This window comes from Lactuca sativa, chromosome 3 (assembly GCF_002870075.4).
Source record: "Lactuca sativa cultivar Salinas chromosome 3, Lsat_Salinas_v11, whole genome shotgun sequence".
In the NCBI taxonomy this organism is placed as follows: Eukaryota; Viridiplantae; Streptophyta; class Magnoliopsida; order Asterales; family Asteraceae; genus Lactuca; species Lactuca sativa.
In genome coordinates this window covers 211297426-211307614 of record NC_056625.2, presented here as the reverse complement: position 1 = coordinate 211307614, position 10189 = coordinate 211297426, and positions in this window count along the sequence as shown.

The following is a 10189-nucleotide window of genomic DNA, read 5'->3' as shown; positions in this document are numbered from 1 at the left end:
GGTCTTTTTGGCTCAAGTCCCGAAGGCCGATTCTACTCCCGAGATTCCCGAGAATCCCGAGAAAAATCAGTTTCCCGAGACGAAACTCTGCTCGGTTTTCCACCTCACAATCTTCAAACTATCAAGTGAGTTCATATCCCCTTTGAACACTCTTTAAATACATTTTAAATGTTTTATACTCTTTTTGGGGAGGAATACAAGTTAACACATGACTAAATTCGTGTGAAACATTAACCTTTTGATATACTTTTCATACTGTTGTTTTAACTATCTTGTGAAGTTATTATGATACAAAACCCCTCACAACACAGCTTTACCCTCTTTGGGATATAATATGTTTATAAATAGAAATATGTTTTATTTATACGTTTACATACAAACACATCATATCAAGGGTAACATTCTTTACTAAGTCATTTCATGCATTCAAAGAACTTATGATTATGCTTTGTCAAACATTGTGAAAGAGGTTAAACTTTGCATACAAACTACTACCTTATTACGGACTTAGTTGAGAATCCATGAGTCGTGTATATCTTCAAACGTTACTTTCTTTATTAGAAAATAATGCTACAAGTCCTGTCTATAACCAGAGTCTCCCGTTCGGAGAACGTGTCAAATGTGTATAGATCTATACGGGAAGTCATGATCCTGCGCCCTGACTGTTAGCTACAGTCCGTCTTTTGGGGTGACAGTTGTCATAACGCTACGACGCCTGAAGAACGTCGCTACAGGCATATTATGTTTAGTATGGTTATAAAACTCATCGGATATACAATTATTATGGTATTATGCTTTTGTGAAAGAGTAGCTATTAAAACTATTCTTCATCTAACAAATGCGATCTTCGTATAGCTTTATTATATAAAACTATGCCACACCTTTCGAGCACGTCGGTTGCTTGCGATTTTCGGTCTTAGAGACTGCCAGTTATGTCAGGAAAATAAGGGTTTTTCCTGTATACAAACCAAACAACTAATAGGAAAATAAGGGATTTTCTCGGTACGATTAGTTGCAACTTATAACATGAACATCCATATGCATCTCATACTTTTATAGGGAAAATAAGGGTTTTTCTGGAAAACATGCAAACACTTTCGAATGGCATACATCTTCTCAAAACACTACTTATGAACTCACCAACTTAAATGTTGACACTTTTTCTTTGAAATAACTTGTATTCACAGGAAACCGCTAGCCAGGTAGCAACTACTTCTGAAGACTAACGCACTGGCGTTAGTAACATATTTTGGATCGCCATTTTATATTTGATTTCTTTTGCAAACATGTAAACACCTGCAATCATGTAAACTTTTCAAACATATTTATATTATGGTGGTGTGTACTTTCCTTTCTATGAACTGTTATGATACTGAATATGACGTCCTCCGCCCCCGAACGATTCCGCCGTTCTGGTTTGGGGGTGTGACAGATTGGTATCAGAGCTTCGTTTATAGTGAATTAAGTATATCAAAACCATTTTTTTTTATACAACTATAAACTCAACTGGGCAAAAACACTCTGAGAAGAGTCATGCTTTTGAAATTAAATCTATTTAGTTTTTATAAGTAAGCATGCATTCATTTAGTAATAAATAACAGTTCCACATCGTACCATATAAGAAGTATTATTAATGAGTTGTTCAGTACAGGTACGCCTTGGGACACGTAATCGGAACTGGGAAGGATATAGCCTGATCAACTATATTTGTCCGAGAGCCGACTAACGTGTGCCGAGGGGTGTCTGCAGTGGACAACAAATTTTAAAAACTTACCAAACCGTTATTAGAATCAAACACAATAATTTAAATGCTATAGGAGTAATTGCTATCTAAACTAACTTACATGTTTTGCATGTTCCGACTTTATTCAATTCTTATGACCCTATTTCTCGTACAGTCAAATGGCTGGATTTCACCACCCCAATGACCCCTACTTTCCCAACCAAGGCAACGGAGGATGGATCGAAGATGATCCAGAAGAGGATGAGGAACCCATAGAATTGGGTGATGACTCCGGTACTGACTCAGAACCTGAAGTGATCGATCCACCACCCATTCAACCTCCTGTCCACGTGAGAAATTTCCAAGGACCCACTCCAGTGTGGGGAAGTCACCTCCATCATTGGAGCCAACAACAAAGCTTACGCCCTCCTTATGGCATGTGCCGAGACTTCTATGACGTGAGAGGCGGGGGATCAGCCGATCGCGCACTTCCGGTCATGGTTGGCAAACTCGCCAACCAGTGCTATCAATCTGGAGTGCAAGCCAACCGAATCCGAGAGATCAATGTGGATGTGCAAATTCACACGGCCGATATCAACCGCCTAGAGTTGATGCAGAACGACATCCACATTCGCGCCAAAGCGTTTCAAGCACAAGCAAACGCGGCCTTCGCAGAATTAAGAGAACAACAGGCTGCGTTTGACAGACGCCTCATGGAGTCGAAGCAGTCCGACACAGAGTCGAGCTCTAAACGCAAGGCGCACCGCAAGTAGTACTTGCCCAACTCTCAAATTTTGTTATAAACTAGGACTTCGGATAAAAGTATTACTTTCTTTAAAATTTTCCGTAACCGGAGGCCTTTAGAGAGGCCAAGGAATTTTGTCTAGACCCCGCTGTAACACAACTATATGTTTAATATATATAAGGGTATACCGCTTTTCTTACCGTTGTTAATCTTGCGCAAATAGTTCGATTTATTGGTGCATCTATTCAAACTTTACTTTCAAGCTTAAAATATAGTGTCAATTAAACTCAACTTCCTAGAACTGTTAGAAGTTCATTCAATATCATTCAACTTTGAACTGCCAAAACTTATAATTTTCTTCCATATTTTTCTTTTGGGCAGCAAGATGCCTCCTCGTCCAAACTTAAGGCCCAGGCCGGGCACGGCACCACCACCACCTCCACCACTAACTTATGATCCGGCAATGGTCCAGGCTGCTATCACCGCAGCAGTAGCAGCAGCCCTCTCTCAAATAAACTCCAATGCCAATGGAGGTACAGGAAGCAGCACGAATCATCCCAATAGTGGCACCGGCCAGGGCCATGTTAGGGAGTGTACTTACAAGGAGTTCTCCAACTCGAAGCCAAAGACTTTTAATGGCAGTGGCGGAGTCATTGCACTAATGCAGTGGTTCGAAAAGACCGAAACTGTCTTCGAGATCTGCTCATGCCAAGAAACAAGCAAGGTTAAGTTCGCTGCTTGCACCTTCATAGATCGAGCCCTCACTTGGTGGAAAAGCCATGTGAACTCAGTGACGCTCACTGTCGCTAACGCCATGAGTTGGGAAGAACTGAAGGTACTACTACTGGAAGAATACTGCCCAAGGGGTGAAGTGCAAAAGCTTGAGCAGGAACTCTGGAATTTGAAAATGGTCGGGTCTGACCTAGTCGCTTACACAGCTAGGTTCAACGATCTCGCTGCTTTGTGCCCTACCATGGTCAACCCAGAATCAAAGAAGGTCGAAAGGTACATTTGGGGGTTGTCACCCCAGATTCAAGGGCATGTCCTAGCCTCCAACCCTATCACCTACAACAGCGCTAAACGCCTGGCGCAACGACTCATCGATCACGGAGCGAAACAGAGTACCATCACAACAGCCGCAAATCCACCTAGGGAGGCTCAGGGACAGAGTAGGCCTTGGAACAAGAGGAGGGGACAAATCCTCCAGGAGAACCCCAAGAAACAACAAGTGATAGCGACCCACGCTATTACTGTACCTACCAACTCTGCCCCCACAAGTTCATACAATGGAAAGCTACCGAAATGTAACAAGTGCAACTTCCACCATCACGGTCACTGTCATGGCCTTCAATGCACCAGGTGCAATAAGAAGGGTCATACAGCCCGCTATTGCAAGGAGCCAACCCAACAATCCACCCCCACTGCTAATACCGGAGTAAGCCGCGCTTGCTTTGAGTGCGGGAGCACAGGGCACTACCGCAAGGACTGCCTGAAGGCAAACAACAGGAATACCGGCGGAAGAGGCCGAGTTTTCGCAATGGGACATGATGAAGCCATTGCGGACCCTACTGTTGTTACGGGTACGTTTCTTCTCGATAACTCGTATGCATGCATTTTGTTTGATAGTGGAGCAGAAAGGAGCTTTGTGAGTCACGACTTTAAAAGCATGCTAAAACCAATACCACAATCATTAAGTGAACCGTTCATAGTAGAAATGGCCAACGGGAAAACTGAAGGCACTAAAGAGATATACTTAAACTGCACCCTAACTCTAAACGATAATCCCTTTCAAATCAACCTCATGCCAGTCTCGATTAAGAGTTTCGATGTCATCATTGGCATGGATTGGCTGAGTTCACATCGTGCGGATATTCTATGTTACGATAAGGCCGTTCGCCTTAATCTGCCAACCGGCGAAACCTTCCTTGTCTTGGGCGACAAACCTAGTACCACTCTTAGAATCATCTCAAGTATCCAAGCTCAGAAGCACTTACGAAAGGAGTGTCACGCATTTCTTGCACATGTTGTAGACGTGAAACGCGAAGTCCGGGACATCAAGGATGTGCCCGACGTATGCGATTTTCCCGATGTATTTCCCGAGGACCTTCCAGGGATACCACCCGTAAGACAAGTCGAATTCAGAATCGATCTGATTCCCGGAGCTACCCCAGTAGCCAAAGCACCTTATCGATTAACCCCGGCAGAGATGCAGGAGCTATCCAGTCAACTGAATGAACTACTGGGAAAAGGATTCATCAGACCGAGCTTCTCACCATGGGGAGCACCCGTATTGTTTGTGAAAAAGAAAGATGGATCGTTCAGAATGTGCATCGACTACAGAGAACTCAACAAACTGACGGTCAAGAATCGTTATCCTCTACCGCGCATAGATGATCTATTCGACCAACTGCAAGGGGCGAACTATTTTTCTAAGATTGATCTGAGGTCCGGGTATCACCAGTTACGAGTGCTAGAGGAGGATGTGCCGAAGACCGCCTTCCGAACTCGTTACGGACATTACGAGTTCGTGGTGATGCCATTCGGATTGACCAATGCGCCCGCAGTCTTCATGGATCTGATGAATAGAGTATGCCGACCTTACTTGGATCAGTTCGTCATCGTTTTCATTGACGACATCCTGATCTACTCCCGAAGTAAGAAAGAGCATGGCGATCATCTGCGACAAGTTCTAGGGATATTACGAAAAGAGAAACTTTATGCGAAGTTCTCGAAATGTGAATTTTGGATCCGAAGAGTCGAATTCTTAGGACACGTGGTAAGCGAAGAGGGAATCCACGTGGACCCATCCAAAATTAAGGCCATTGAGAACTGGTCAGCACCGAAGACTCCTACAGAAATTCGCCAATTTCTAGGTCTCGCTGGCTACTACCGCAGGTTCATTCAGAACTTCTCACGAATAGCGAAGCCTCTTACAACCCTAACCCAGAAAGGTGTGGCCTTTGGCTGGGAAGAGAAACAAGAAAGAGCGTTCCAAACGCTCAAACGAGCCTTGTGCACCGCACCAATACTATCCCTTCCCGAAGGAATAGAAGACTTCGTAGTTTATTGCGATGCATCAACCCAAGGACTCGGATGTGTTCTGATGCAGCGAGGTAAGGTCATTGCCTACGCCTCGAGACAGTTGAAAACACATGAGGTTAACTACACGACCCACGATCTTGAGCTAGGAGCAGTAGTGTTTGCCCTGAAGATCTAGAGACATTACTTGTATGGAACGAAGAGCACTATCTTTACCGACCACAAGAGCTTACAACACATTTTCGATCAGAAGGAGCTCAACATGAGACAACGGCGATGGGTCGAGCTACTCAGTGATTACGAATGCGATATTCGCTATCATCCGGGAAAAGCAAACGTCGTAGCCGATGCCCTTAGTCGAAAGGAGTACTCAGGCCGGAGAGTGAAGTCATTAGCTATGTCGATCCATTCGCACCTATCAACGCAAGTCAAGGAAGCTCAATTAGAGGCCTTGAAACCCGAAAACGTGGCAGGTGAGGCCCTTAGGGGAATGGACAAGAACTTAGAAATCAAGAGTGACGGAGCACGCTACCTCATGAACCGGATCTGGACACCAAAGTTTGGGGGATTCAGAGAGTTAGTTATGAGCGAGGCACACAGGACCCCATACTCCGTACACCCAGGGTCAGACAAGATGTATCTAGATCTCAAGCAACTCTACTGGTGGCCAAACATGAAAGCGGAGATCGCTACGTACGTGGGCAAGTGTTTAACTTGCGCCAAAATAAAAATAGAACACCAAAAACCCTCAGGCCTACTCCAACAACCTGAAATACCTGAGTGGAAATGGGAGCAGATTTCCATGGACTTCATAACCAAACTGCCCAAAACTCAGAGTGGCCAAGATACTATTTGGGTAATCGTCGACAGATTAACCAAGTCAGCCCATTTCTTACCTATCAAGGAAACCGATAGGATGGAAAAACTATCAAGAACCTACATCCGGGAGATCGTACGACTTCATGGAGTACCAATGTCCATCATCTCAGATAGAGACAGCAGGTTCACTTCCAGATTTTGGCAATCACTGCAAAAATCCATGGGAACAAGGTTGGACATGAGTACAGCATACCACCCTCAAACTGACGGACAGAGTGAGAGGACGATCCAAACCTTGGAAGACATGTTGCGAGCATGTGTAATCGACTTTGGCAAGGCATGGGATATTCACTTGCCTTTGGTCGAGTTCTCTTATAACAATAGTTATCATACTAGCATCAAGACCGCTCCGTTCGAAGCCCTTTACGGCCGTAAGTGCAGATCACCCCTGTGCTGGACGGAAGTGGGCGACACCCAATTGGCAAAAGGTCTAGTCACTAAAAGCACCCTTACTGGTCCAGAGATCATCAGAGAAACTACCGAAAAGATCGTGCAAATACGAGAACGACTGAAGTCCTCAAGGGATAGACAAAAGAGCTATGCTGACAGGAGACGTAAACCCTTGGAATTCCAGATTGGCGACCGTGTGCTACTGAAGGTCTCACCCTGGAAAGGCGTGATACGCTTTGGGAAGCGTGGAAAGCTAAATCCCAGGTACATTGGACCCTACGAAATCATTTCGAGAGTTGGTCCAGTGGCCTACAAACTCCAACTTCCAATCGAGCTTAACAAAGTGCATCCAGTATTCCACGTGTCGAACCTGAAAAAGTGTTTGTCCGACGAAACACTTGTAATTCCACTCGATGAAATCGCGTTAAACGAAAATCTCAACTTTGTGGAAGAACCCGTCGAGATCATGGATAGGGAAGTTAAAAGGACCAAGCAGAGTCGCATTCCAATAGTAAAAGTTCGATGGAATGCTAAGAGAGGACCCGAATTCACATGGGAACGGGAAGACCAAATGCTACAGAAGTATCCGCATCTCTTCCTCAGCCCCTAAAACTCTTACCTTGTATTAAATTTCGGGACGAAATTCCGTTTAACGGGGGGATGATGTAACAACCCGTTATCCCGGACATTATAAACCGAGTCTTGTAACCCCTTTTGAATGTAATGGGAATATCATCGATAAATGAATTGTTCAAAAGCTCTGATTTGGAGTACGCTATGTAGTAGATATCGTCTTAAAGGTTCCAAATAAATAAAGAACACTAAAATCTGAGTTATGGCGAAGAAGCTATGACCATTCTAAGATTTCTGGCAAAAACCGACAACACCGATCAAACGAAAAACGCAAAGTTTCAATACGATAACATTTAGCCTTAGGTATCTAAATGAAAGTCATAGATAACATTAAACCGTGAGCGTACACAAAAAGAACGTCCAAATCTGACTTCGCATGAGGAAGTTATGATTTTTCAAAGAAATTCCTTAAAAACGATTAGTTATAAAATAAATAATAAAAAAATAATTTTTGGAATTTGCCAACGGAGTCTAAACGAAAGTTGTAGATCGTAGTCTCACCTACGCGTGGATATAAAGACCATCGAAAACGGAGTTCGTATGAAGAAGATATGGATTTTTGAAGTTTATTAAATAAATTAATTATTTATTTAATTCAAAATTCGAATATTATCCGAAGAGGAGTCAGCGTCCTTCTCCGAAGTACGCGCTGCGTACTCCTGTACGCCCCGCGTAACTGAGAGGATTGGCCTCGGATCGTCCACGTCGCCATATCCGAGGAAGCCGACCCGTCCGACCCGTCCGACCCGGCGTCCCATCCGACCCACCTCCCCAGCAACCCGTCCCATCCGACCCGAGAACCCAAGAACCCGTCCCATCCGAACCGAGGCAGTCGAGGCTTCGGTCATGCATGACGTACGCGTACGCAGCGCGTACGAGCGTACGCCCCGCGTACCGAGGCAGACCTGCCTTCCTATAAATAGAATGCGAGGGTTTCCAAAGAAAGGGTTCATTTCTCTTCTCTCTCTCTCAGCATTTCCTCGTTTTCCGTGTCCGTTCAAACCCGAAGCTCTGGTCTTTTTGGCTCAAGTCCCGAAGGCCGATTCTACTCCCGAGATTCCCGAGAATCCCGAGAAAAATCAGTTTCCCGAGACGAAACTCTGCTCGGTTTTCCACCTCACAATCTTCAAACTATCAAGTGAGTTCATATCCCCTTTGAACACTCTTTAAATACATTTTAAATGTTTTATACTCTTTTTGGGGAGGAATACAAGTTAACACATGACTAAATTCGTGTGAAACATTAACCTTTTGATATACTTTTCATACTGTTGTTTTAACTATCTTGTGAAGTTATTATGATACAAAACCCCTCACAACACAGCTTTACCCTCTTTGGGATATAATATGTTTATAAATAGAAATATGTTTTATTTATACGTTTACATACAAACACATCATATCAAGGGTAACATTCTTTACTAAGTCATTTCATGCATTCAAAGAACTTATGATTATGCTTTGTCAAACATTGTGAAAGAGGTTAAACTTTGCATACAAACTACTACCTTATTACGGACTTAGTTGAGAATCCATGAGTCGTGTATATCTTCAAACGTTACTTTCTTTATTAGAAAATAATGCTACAAGTCCTGTCTATAACCAGAGTCTCCCGTTCGGAGAACGTGTCAAATGTGTATAGATCTATACGGGAAGTCATGATCCTGCGCCCTGACTGTTAGCTACAGTCCGTCTTTTGGGGTGACAGTTGTCATAACGCTACGACGCCTGAAGAACGTCGCTACAGGCATATTATGTTTAGTATGGTTATAAAACTCATCGGATATACAATTATTATGGTATTATGCTTTTGTGAAAGAGTAGCTATTAAAACTATTCTTCATCTAACAAATGCGATCTTCGTATAGCTTTATTATATAAAACTATGCCACACCTTTCGAGCACGTCGGTTGCTTGCGATTTTCGGTCTTAGAGACTGCCAGTTATGTCAGGAAAATAAGGGTTTTTCCTGTATACAAACCAAACAACTAATAGGAAAATAAGGGATTTTCTCGGTACGATTAGTTGCAACTTATAACATGAACATCCATATGCATCTCATACTTTTATAGGGAAAATAAGGGTTTTTCTGGAAAACATGCAAACACTTTCGAATGGCATACATCTTCTCAAAACACTACTTATGAACTCACCAACTTAAATGTTGACACTTTTTCTTTGAAATAACTTGTATTCACAGGAAACCGCTAGCCAGGTAGCAACTACTTCTGAAGACTAACGCACTGGCGTTAGTAACATATTTTGGATCGCCATTTTATATTTGATTTCTTTTGCAAACATGTAAACACCTGCAATCATGTAAACTTTTCAAACATATTTATATTATGGTGGTGTGTACTTTCCTTTCTATGAACTGTTATGATACTGAATATGACGTCCTCCGCCCCCGAACGATTCCGCCGTTCTGGTTTGGGGGTGTGACACCGACCTGGAATTCGAGCTCGGACCGGCGTCTGTCCGCGTAACTCTTCTGTCGGCTCTGGGCGGTCAGTAACCTCTGCCTCACTCGCTGAATCTGTTCGGTCGTCTGAAGTACAATCTCTGTACTACCCATCACTCTCTGTCCCACTTCTCCCCAGCAAATGGGAGTCCGACACCTCCTACCATACAACAACTCAAAAGGTGGCATACCAATGCTCGAATGATGGCTATTGTTGTAGGAAAACTCAGCCAACGGCAGATGCGCATCCCAGCTACCCCCAAAGTCTAACACACACGCTCTAAGCATGTCTTCCAATGTCTGAATCGTCCGCTCGCTC